The following is a 12384-nucleotide window of genomic DNA, read 5'->3' as shown; positions in this document are numbered from 1 at the left end:
TTTATTATATTTTATTATTGCTTGTATTTTATTATCTTCATATTACGTTTCTATTTTTGTTTACCTATTTCGTTTTAATTATCACTATATATATAAACTGTATTTATTCCTGGCAATCTAAATAAATGAATAATTCAACAACCACTGCATAATGACTACCCACATAATCGTCAAATAAAAATAAAAATTGTAAAATCCATTGTGCAGTATTTTCACAAAATTCTTGACTGCCTTCCCAAGAAATTCCCAAAACCACTAACGAATCCGAAAGCAGATTTTTCGATTAAGAAGTCTCGAGCGACTTCTGAAAATTTTTCTGAATCGCGGACGAAGGTTTAATTAAAGCTGGTATTTAAACGACTACCGAAAGGGAGAAGCAAACCAACAAATAAATTCAGGTTAAATCACTGTTGTTATGTCACACTGGAAACGTTTTCATGGAAATTACATCGAGGAAGGATATTTCCAGACCAAACCTCGAAATAATTACGAGATAACCAAAAAGCCCTCAATTAGCATTTTCGTTTACCCGCGGATGTGAATGACAGAATTTAGTCTAATCCCACACATGGTTCTATGAGCATGGTATCGTCCTACATTCACCTGGGAGTTCGTTTCAATTTTACTGGGAATCTCTTTCGAAAATTCAATTACCAACGCAACTACTTTAATTAGAAATCTTCACTATCATATGTCTTGTGAAATCTTTGATTTGCACAATTTTAATTGGGGATTTTAGTGCATCACATTTTTAATTTATAGTACATTTTATATTTTACGTTTCTATTTTCACATTTTGAATAATTGAGACAAATTATTTTGGACAGCAATTTTTTCAACAAATTACTTTTAGCAGAAATTATTTCAACAAATTACTTTTAGCAGAAATTATTTCAACAAATTATTTTCAGCAGCAATCGTTTCAATAAATGATTTTCAACAGAAAATCAATAATTCCACAAATTAACATACAGTGTATGTTACTTTTCACTGCAATTGTCTTAATCGTTTTTGTTTTACTATTTAAGCTCGATAAATGAATGATTATAAATAAAGCAAAAACAATTTATTTTTCCTCGTTTGGAAATTCGAAATGTTTCATTTTAAAAGGTATCATTTGTTCGTATAAAATTGACTCCATGCAAGTGTTAAAATATAATACATTTAATACATTTAAATTGTTTTGTTTGTCGACAAACGTTGCGATAATGAAACATATTGATTCCTTGAAATATTGAAAACGCTGGAAATATTTTATGAATATATGAAATTTTATAACAGAAGGTGAACGAACAGTCCGTGAAATTATAAAATGCATCAAAACACTATTGAACTGGCTATTATACAGAGCTATTTAAATAGCGGTGTATTTAACTTTGATCAAAGTATTTATTCACATATTTACAGGTCTTATAAAAACAAAAGCTGGTGAATTTTTAAATAACTTACTTTTTTACAAGTTGTTTACAACGTTGAAGTATATTAATAAATACAGAAATTAATCTTGTGTAATTACTATTATTTACACATATTAGTACACATAAAGTGGACTAATCTGATACAAAGCACGTCTGAAAAATTTTTTGAACAATTCACCCAGTATCATAAATTTTGCGTATATGAATTTCTATGATTTACCTCTTAATTTTTCAACAGCACGTTCGAACAAATACATATACGAGGTGCGATCATTAAGTTCCGGGACTGGTCCCGTATATGCAGATAAACCTGTTTCAAATTTGGCTACTGTCCCCTTCAAAGTACACCCCTTGAGCAGCGCCTCTGCCATTTTTGGAAAGCTTCCTAGAAGTCTTCTTGTCGAAGCGTGTCAAGCACCTGCTGCGATTCGCGTTGAATCTCGTCCACCGTGTCAAATCAGCGACCCTTGAGCTTTAATTTCATTTTGGGAAACAAAAAGAAATAACAGGGTTCCAAATCTGATGAATACGGAGGGTGAGGAAGGACGACAATTTTCCATGTTTCTTTTTTTTGTCCCTCTGTTCCAATTTGGAGTCCATTGTGATTTCGCAAAGGAGAACGTGCGTATGCTACCATAAACTTGTATAACACAGGATTCAATGAAGATATCGCTTTCAAACTTCGTGTCATATGTCTCGAAGATTATTATTCATATGTCCTGCGAGCGCAAGTCAATCGTGTGATCCGTTTGGTCACAGCAGACACAATCCCAGAACTTAATGATCGCACCTCGTATTAAGAAATGTAGAAATTAACTTTGAGTAATTATTATTATTTATATTAATACATGTAAATGTATAGACTAATCTGATGCAAACACAGTAAAATTTTCCGAATAATTCATGCAGTACCATTTTAGCATACATAAATTTCACCGAATGAGCTCGTAATTTTTTAACACCATCGTGTCCGACTCAGTGCGCGTATACCAGAAGCAGCGAGATTTAGCGAGGTCGTAAAACCGTTGGACCGTGACAAAACACGAAAGCCGATCGCGAAATAGTATTAGCACCGATTGATGCCGTCGCGTTGAGGAACAACATACGTTACTGAGCGCCTCGGCATTAATCAGTGCCGCTTCTTAATGGTCTAATTTACGATCTCGCCTTATCTACACCGAACTGCACCTGTTACCCCGAGTTCCAGTCTGATACGCGTTAGAAAAATCTTTGAAATTCCTGAAACGCTGCATCTTCTTCCTCTCGTTGGAAATTTAACTTTGCAGTAACAGCTGGCAAATAGGAAGGATGCAAGATCGTTGCAACCTGCTTTTTCGCCAGAAATTGACTCGCCATTGTTAAAGTGTCTGCCGGTTGCGCGGAGGAGGCCATTGTTCCCTTTCAGACAAATTGGATCGTATTCTTTTGGACAGTCGTTTTTCTAGTTTCTTGTAAAATGAACAGTTTGCAGTGCTTTTCGAGTGTGCGACGAAATTGGGAACGTTTGTACTGCTTTATATTTTTAATATTAAGTCATTTGATGACACATTCCTTGAGTTACACTCGTTAGGGTTCAAAGACGGACCTAAATCGTATTTACACGAGGACTAAATTTTGAGTGCAAAATGGACTGCAGTGTATACAATTGAAGATTAAATGCAAACTTAACATGTCAAGTTTGTTAATTTACACAGTATGTAAAAAGTGACGGAACTTTTTAAATTTAAGAAAAATTAATGCCATTTATTAAAACACGTTATCGGAAAGTATACCTCCCCTACAAAACAATCATTACTGGAATCGAGCAACGAATTGTAAACTTATAACGTTTAATGCGGCAGAACCTTTCGTCACCGTGTCACAAAATCACGGGCAAGCAACAAATTGCTCGCGTTGAATATTGCGAGGATTTTATCAAAGCTAGACGAAACTGTACATTCCTAGAATCAATTGTTGTTAAATTATTAATAAATTTAGCATATAGCGACATCTTACAGTATTAGAAATGATGTGCGATGTTAGTAACAGAATAATTGAATATTAGAAACAGAATAATTGAATATTGTACTTCCGTCTTGTCGTTATGAAAATGTAAGCGTTCGTGATGTTTTATTTGAAGTAAAAGTAATCCCTGTTTAAATGGTTAATCTTTAAGTTAAAATGTTTGTTGTTTGTGTTTTATATTAAATAATTTGTTCGTGTTCAAAAGTGTATTATTAGTTTTGTTATTTTCCATAATTCTGATTATTTAACAATTGTAACTAGTGATGAGACTTGGTGCTTCAAGTATGAGCCTCGAACAAAGCGCCAAAGTGCTACGTGGAAATCTCCACGCTCTCCAAAATCAAAAAAATTGCGATTCCAGAAGTCCCGAGAGAAGACAATGTTAATTTGCTTTTACGATTCTAAAGGAATTCTACTTCGGGAATTCGTTCCACAGGGACAAAATGTTAATGGCGAATATTATCTGGGTGTTGTGGAACATTTATGGAAGAGGATCGTTCGTGTGAGGCCCGAATATCGAGCGCCGGGAAGTTGGTTTCTGTTGCATGATAACGCACCATGAGACAGAACTGTCTCTGTTCGTGAATTTTTTGCGAAAAAACAAGTCCAACGTCCTCCAAATTCTGCCTGACTTATCTCCGTATGATTACTTCCTTTTTCCAAAACAGTCCAAGCAACTGTGACAAGGGTGTTTGAAGCGATTCCGCAAAACTACATTAAAAAATCTATGTTAACGTCGTGTGAACCCAGCGGTGTGTTGATGCGGATGTATTTTGAATACCAAAATTAATTTTGGCAAAATAATTCTTTGTTTTTATTTAAAAAGTTCCGTTATTTTTCCGACGTACTGTGTATCTTAGCATTGCAATATTAGTTATGATTGACGCAACTGCCGAGAAAATTATAGGTTAAGGGGTTAAACTAGAAAGTTTGTTAAGGTTTGAGCTGGATAAAACTTTGTTCTTACAAGGTTCAAATATTTCACAGAATTATTCACGAAGAACAATTCGTTTGATAATATATTTAATAATTTGTTGAATAATTCTAGCAATGAATTGCAAAATCTGTTATCGTATTTCTTTTGTGATCCCATACTGCAAAAGAAATCAATGTCGTTGGCAGTTCGCTTAAACACGAATTTTGATGATAAACTAGAAGAATGGAATTGCAGAGGGTTAAATATCAAAATCAGGTATGCGAGATCAAAGCGTTAATAATTTCTAAATGAACCGTGGTCATTGTCCACGGGAAGCTTAATACGAATCGATTAACCGGGTTAATTTGAAACTGAACAAAAGGCAAACGATAATAAATAAAGAGCGAATATTCATTTATCAAATGAGTTGAATTGTAACCCTTCGGTTTGATCCCCGATAAGTCGATGCGAAGGGAAGTATTGTGCGGAAAATAAATACTGTTCGCGAAGAAAAGAACGAGCGTAAGGATCCGTAGCAAATCGACATTCCTCAGGGAAAGAAGTTACACCGATGAGAAAGTCCCGAAGGAATTGTTTGCCTCGCGATGAATCAAAGTCCGACACTTAAATTTATTCGCTTCGTTCGACGATAAGTCATCGTCGAAGCTCCCTCTCCACGTCGTTCTGCATCTATTAATATCCTCTTCTGTTTATGTTCGAAAGTTTGATGAATCGCCACACAAAACCTGAAGATTTAATCCTTCCGCACTGTTTCCAACTTCGTACCGCTTGTTCGAATTTTCAAACTATTTTAATAAATTAACATCGATTCGATAGGTTCGACGAAAATACGGAATTATTGCAGCAAGGGTAATTGAAAACGAATTTAATTTTCGGAAATTTCATGTTTCAAATATTGATGTTTAAATTGGCTTTCTGTTCTACAAATAAGTCTACAGAATTTAGGATTCTCTGCGACATTCTTTTAACCTCTTCGAAGATCTTTTGAGGTTAGGAAACAAAGTGACTCGCTCCTTTGATGTAATTATGTTTTGCTCGTTTTAAATCTGTAATAATTTTATTAATCTTGAAAGAATTTATAATACACAAAAACTACATACGTGATCTCTGGTTGATGAGTTTTTAAGCAAACTTGTATGTATAAGAATGCTTGCAGAGATGTACTTGTGAACAGTATTGCATTGTAACATGAATCCATAAAAAATAAACTTGACGCTGTTTTAACTTGAAAACTCATGAGTTTAATTTAGAAAAAAATACAAAACCTGTTGCAGAAGGAACAAGTATTGCATATTAAACATTTAAGTTTAAACTAAAAACGAGACAAAATATTGCGGAGCAGCAAAATAAAAACAAACGAATTGTTATAAAATTGAAATAAAACTTTAATGGCGCAAATTTTACACACATCAACGTGTACATATCACTCCGAAAGTTGCATTAAAAAAGTAAATTAACAGAGGATATAACAAAAAGGTGCATTATAATTAAAATACTATCGCATGTGTTATAAACAATAATTTTATAGAAATAAGGGGTCTCTATATTCGCTCATTCCGAAAGCTTTAATTAATCCTCTTGAACATGTTTCAAGCGCGAAACTGTCCGTAGCCGTTTCAAAAAAGAACTGAACTTCGCTCGCAATTTTCCAACAATTGTTTGCAGCGTTAAACGGATTTTCATCGAACAGGTGTATTTTATACGAAACACGTTCGACAGAACGTTTACGTCACTGTATGGAAAACAAGGACACAAAATATTCGAAGCAACAAACAAAAGCCTATCGAACCGGGTGCAGTTTATTTAAAAAAGACGAATATCCGAGCTCTAAAATTACGAAGACCTTCGAAATCCGGGGTTCGACCATTGGAATTTTCTCTTGGAAAAATTCACGCACGCGATTACCTTCGCCACCTTTTTGCCTGATTACCCCTTTTTTTATTCGCTAAAACGCAGTACTCGCGTCTGTTGGTCCTTCGATTTTTGTTTGGCTCGCTTCACCTCTCGCATTCAACGAAAGAAGAGCGTTCGAAAGTAAGTGAAAATATAACCTGAACAAGATATAAACGTAAAAGATCGTAAACACTGGTCGTAAAGCGTATTAAAGGCATATTTTCAAGTTTAAACCTCGTAAGGATAATAATCTTCCCTGAAACGAGCGAGAGGGTATAACCATTTTGTGTAATGATAATATTTCATACGTCGAGGCTCGCAATTTTATTGGACAAAACATATAATGATAAACACCTATATTCTCAATAAAGAATAATTTTATTTATCAGAAGAGATTTTTGTTATTTGTGATTTATTAAAGTAGACAACTCTATAACAACATTTAACCTCATCAAGAACAATCTTTTAAGGTTAGAAAATCGAATTCTTTTATGTAATTTTTTATTCGTTTTAAATTGATAAAAATTACGTTGAATTAAAATGATTCCACAAGAATTAGTATGTGAGAAAAAACCACATATATTGGTTATTTATTGTTAAACATAGAATAAGCTAAAATATATGTGTCAATATATTTGAAGAGGTTAAGTTATAATCTGAATTTCAGCAATAATTTGCAATAATTTGTTTAGCCAGTTCATCGAAAACGGTGAGCAACAAAGAGATATATAATTGGAAATGTTGACAAGAGGAACATAAATGCGAAAAGTGAAACTGTAGATTTGGTGAATATTTAAATGGCCGATGATCATGACATGGATTATTTATTCATCCGTTCATATTGTACATATGAAATAATAAATATTTTATTAAAACTAATTGAAAATTTCAAACGAAAGAGAAGTGATGATTTTAACGAATAGTGACGTAAATATAGATTAAATCTAATTTGATTATAATACCAGTTTATCGCGACAGTAGTCAATATAAAAATTCATAAAAATTCACATTTTATGAAGTAGAACTTTTTTAATATTGAATGTTAACAACGATTTATCTACGAGATAACATGTTTTTATTGTTTCAAAAAAATTGCATTCTCACTCGTGAAGTAACTTTGTGAAACGTATAGTCAATTTTTAAAATCACTTTATCATGAAGAATATTTGAAATATACTTCCTGTAGAAAATGTAAGGACAAAGCTAGACAAAGTGTGGCTGTAGAGGAAGAGAAAAATTCGAATGCATTTGGCACCAGGTAGAAAACGTAGAAAAACCTAGACAAAGTTAAATTGCGGAGGAAAAGAAAAATGTGACCCAAAGGGTCGTATCATAAAGTTAGTCTCGATTAACCCTTTATGGTCCTCTGTCACAGTGTGACTAGACAACTTTATTCTTGAAAATTCATTGTTCTTTGTGCGAATTTTTTTAAACCACATGTTCAGTTTGTTATACACGTTACAAAGGTAATATAAATTAAGATGACAAATATTCACTTGTATCGATTAATTATATTATCTCATGAAAAAGATTTCTTAAAACATTTATAAACTGGATTGATAACGAAGTTAATCGCTGAGTGATTATTCAGGTGACATTTATTGTGATACTATAATTAATGGAAGGTTCTTTTAGAATTTTTATTTTAATATAGACACATAAATATGATTCGTATACCTTTTACCTATAATTTAATTTGCAATTAAATTTTATTTTTAAGTGAACTTAATGTACTTTGTAAAATTAACCTCATATATCAATTGTACATTAAATCTCAATCTTTGTATTAAAACATAATCTACAGTTTCGTCTGTAGATGCTTTAATCAGAGCTAATCCGTTACTGCAGTGTTACGACAGAGGAAGTAGAAACATAAAGCATATTTTGCATTCAGTTTTCTGATTGGACAAATGATAAAATTAAAGCTGAAAGTCTAGTAGAATTAAACTCACAGAATCAGTCAGAATTAAATTCGAAATTCTTTTTAATAATGAACGCATTCTTCCAAAATTGAAAATAAAGTTTATCACATTTGAACTATGACACGCATCACGAGTACACTATACGGAGTTAAAAACAATCTGTTGCATACGAATTTCAAGTTCCACCAAAAATAAGGATACATTAATACTAAGTCACTAAATCTTGGTTAAAATAAAACTCAAGTTCACATTTGAACCCTATTGCGCGTCACGAGTGCCACATACCTAACAGAGTTAAAACAATCTGTTGCGTATGAAAACTCAAATTCCACCAAAAATCTACAAATACTTCCCCTCACTAAACCATACAGTTTCCTCAATAAGCGTCAACATATAATCTATAACATGCGTTGTCCAATTAAATCACACTATAACGCATACTCGTGACGCACAGTTATATTAGATTTTTACAATTTATTCAGATCGAATTGAAGTTCGCACAAAGATCTCTAAATGTGAAACAATCTTTCTTTTAACACCGCAGGATTAAATATTTGCATGAAATAAATACTAACGCAACGATCGTTACACTTGAAAAATGATCCACAAAGATTTAAACGATCAACGTCCCACGAAGTCGGAAAGTACGGTGACCCGTGTTACTCACAGTTTCCGTCGGAAGCGGGAGATCCTTCGGACTTTTACTCAGGCAAATCCAGTTGACAGTGCGAGAGGAACGTGAAGTGGATACACGTCAACGAGTACGAAAAAAAGATACTTGGTACGCGAAGAAACGAGGGTTGAAACGATCGCGATGAAATGGCCACTTGTAGAGCCGGCGGATGACCGGGCGCGTAAACTAGACTGGCGGGTTCGCAAACAGGTGAGATGCCGTCGCGTGCCCGTCTTTCTCTGTCTTCCTTTCTCGTTCTCTTTTCATCCCACCCTGTTGTTCCCCCACCATATTGGTCCCTTTTCCATCCCGCTCCGATCGCAGCCAACCCTCTTCGCTCCCGCTTCGAGTCGCGTCTCTCTCGATCAACCCCCAACTCGTTGCGTTTTTCCCTGAAATTTCGCGATGTTCCCCCGTGTCACGAGCTTTTGTTTTTACCGCGTGCTCGAGCCTCCCCGACGCCACCTTCGCGCCATTTATCATTCTTTCGATTGTCCGATTGTTTCCTTTCCCGCAGCTACTTCTGACTCCACTTTTTCGCTTTGCCCTCTTCCTGCTTCTGTCTGTCTCTTTTGCCGTCGGACTTCCTTCCTCTGCTTGTCCTTCTCGCTCCCTCCTCTGGACAACCCTACCCAGGAGCATGGGGTATCCCTACCCCCTGCAGGGGTTACAACCGGAGGTACTTGCGTGCGCACCACGTCCATCGATCTATTTCAGCTCACCTACGCTCCTGGCAAGCCTGGCCTGTACCTGCTGGCCTGCCTGTGCGTCTATAGGCGCGTTCACACCGAACTGAGGTGTGGACAAACGTGGAACCGATGTTTTATCGCGATACCCATGGGAACGTTAACTCTACCTACTGTTTTCGATTTCAGAAGTTTAGGAATCAAGGATAAAAACTAGTGTGCGCTTTAGACTATCGTTGGAGTGACTTCTTTCCTGCGGCGACCATATGGTCGAACGATCGCAGCGAGAGCGCGTTGGAAAAAATCCTTTGATCGGATCTTATTCTGGTGATCTTCTTGAACTTGAAATATATCAAGGTCACTATTCGGAACATTTATTCTCTATGTTATGATTTACTCTGTGAATGCTGCGAGTTAATTGCGGTTCGAATCGAAGTAGGAAGCTAGGGTGGAGGAACTTGCGTTTGGTTTTGGATCATTTAATAGGTAAACTTGGGAATCTGAAAATTAGCTCTGAATGAGCTTGGGAATTCCAAACTTGCGAATTTGTTCATTCATAAATTTCCATGTCTTTAAATTCCTCAAACGCTGAATTTGCAAATATTTAAATTATTGATTTCGCAAATTTTTACTCGGTTCTCTTTCCGAACCTCAAGTCCCGAGGTTGCACAGTTCAATATTTTCAAATCTTGAAATTTTTTAATTCCGGAATTCGAAGAACCCCCAATTCGCAAACCTTTAAATTCTGAACTTTGCAAATTTCTAAATTTCTCAATTCAATAAAGTCCACACCCTGAATGTTGAAGTTCATCTTTAAACAGCATCTTTCCAGATTTAAGAATCCCTAAAACTTCAAGTTTCCTCGTATCCCTAGGTTCAAAAATCCGTATACTCCCATAACTTTAACTTCCAAAATTCTAAAACTAAATCCCCAAATTTCCACGATTCTGAACTTCTGCATTTAGTGATTTACTATCCAAAAACGAACAGGAGAACCTGTTCTCTCTAAAACTTGTGTTCCCCAATGCATAATATCAAACGTTGCTAGAGGGCTAGAATCAATGCATAGGAACTACATACGTGGTTCTTTGATCACGTGTTTCTAACCATAATACGTGGCGTTACATATAATTGTTGTTTCTCATGTTTGTATCTAATATCAGACATCAATCACGAATTTGAATGACTAATATGGAGTATAAACTTCACATAATGTTCAATATTGATCGGAACTACATACGCTGTTTGATCAAAGAGATATGAAAGTAAGAGAGAATAAGCAGTACAATTAATTTCAATATAATTCATGATTAATTTATTAAAACGATAACGGTTGAAGTATCTGATGATAATATTTTAATAGTTTATTTGTTCAGAGTTTGAAATTTTATTGCAATAATTCTTTCGATTGTTTGCTTAGATTTTATTTACTGTTTTCGTTTTGTGATGTATGATGTATTAAATTATAATGTACTGACATCTGTAGTCGGTTCTTGCACGTCCCTACATATTCAGCAGATAAACAAAGAAGTTCGAACTATCGAAACACGAAGTTTTGCAAAAAGAACATGGTGCGCTTGATTGCATCGGGCGGCGTTCAAACTTTGCAAAACAAGCAAGCAATTTAACCCCGTTAATTTGTCCAACTTCACGCGACGAGAAGAAGAGGAGAAAAAAGGAAAGAATTAACATATTTCAGGGAAGTATCGGGGAACGAGAAAGTTTCCTGAATAGCGAGAAATCGGAACGAGAGTGGCAAAAGGGGAATTGGAAGCACAGGACAGACCACAGGGATTTCATACCTTCCGGACTTGCGAGGGAGCTCTTCAAAATGAGATTCAGTCAATATCGGGGTTTTAAGGCGGGCGAAACGAAAATGGCAATGCGGGAAAGAGAAGGGAAACCGGAAGTGGGATAATGTGTATTTGGTGGAATTGTTAGGGTACAACGTTTGCGTGTTACAACGTCCGTGAATGAAGCAGATGTTGCCAGTTCGAATCCGCCATCACCGTACAGAATACGAGATCCACATCTTTAGAAACTTCTCTTCCTTTTACAACTCCGCTCCTTTGATTTTGCTCTGATCTCTTTTAGAGAAATTTTAAGGGCCAATCACCATTCGCTTCGATCTTGAGATTACAGGAAATCTTTCAAACAAACTTCTACTTGCGTGCGTTATTTTGAAAGACCTCAATAACGGAACAAACTTCTCCGAATAAACTTATCTTTTGTGATCGAATATTTTTGTGTAATTGGATCTTTTATTTTTACGATTTCTTGGTTTAGGAGGACCTTTCTGAGTACCGACTTCGTTCGATTGGTACGATTGAAATTGAAATTAATTTAATTAATTAAAATTCGTTCCTGAGTGCACTCAAATGCAATGTAGGTTTCTGTTGAATATTATACTCGCACATCGTTTCGAAATTTTGTAAAATATCAAACGTTATATTTCTAAATTTTTGGAGTTATAAAATCTTAGAATCTCAGAATTTTTAAATTTTAGAATCTTGGAATTTTTGTATATTTAAGTTTCTAAATACTCCAATTCTCGAATGTTTAAATCCCTTTAAATCAAGTCCTTAAATTTATAAATTTCAAAATCTCTTACAAATAGTAGAAGTAATTTAACGTAATAATTTTACACGTTATAAACTAACATGTAATAATCTAACAGGTAATAATTTAGCACATGATATCAGAACGCGTAGTAATCTCACGCATTAAGTAATTCAACACATGGTAATTTCGTTCTTATGGTAATTCAATCAGCAGTAACCTAACGCCCGGTAATTCAACGCGTTGTAATTCAACGCGCAGTAATCTAACGCGTGAAACTCTCATAACTAGT

The 12384-nt window shown here is 35.0% G+C and overlaps 1 protein-coding gene across 7 annotated transcripts in view; it reads right to left on the bottom strand.

The window, feature by feature from the left end:
• The window catches only part of unc-13-4A (BAI1 associated protein 3), a 152981-nt gene extending 143861 nt beyond the window's left edge, over positions 1-9120 (bottom strand). For 3 of the 7 annotated variants that reach the window (XM_076529355.1, XM_076529358.1, XM_076529353.1), the window contains exon 1: positions 8842-9119. The gene's annotated coding sequence lies outside the window, so the exon portion shown is untranslated. Of the gene's footprint in view, positions 1-8841 lie in introns of all 7 variants that reach the window. The other 4 variants (XM_076529352.1, XM_076529354.1, XM_076529356.1 and 1 more) reach the window with 2 other exon arrangements.
• Positions 9121-12384: the final 3264 nt, after the last annotated feature.

This window comes from Megachile rotundata, chromosome 3, assembly GCF_050947335.1.
Source record: "Megachile rotundata isolate GNS110a chromosome 3, iyMegRotu1, whole genome shotgun sequence".
Taxonomy (NCBI): domain Eukaryota; kingdom Metazoa; phylum Arthropoda; class Insecta; order Hymenoptera; family Megachilidae; genus Megachile; species Megachile rotundata.
The sequence above is the reverse complement of the archived record's forward strand: the minus strand, read 5'-3'. Positions and strand labels throughout refer to the sequence as shown.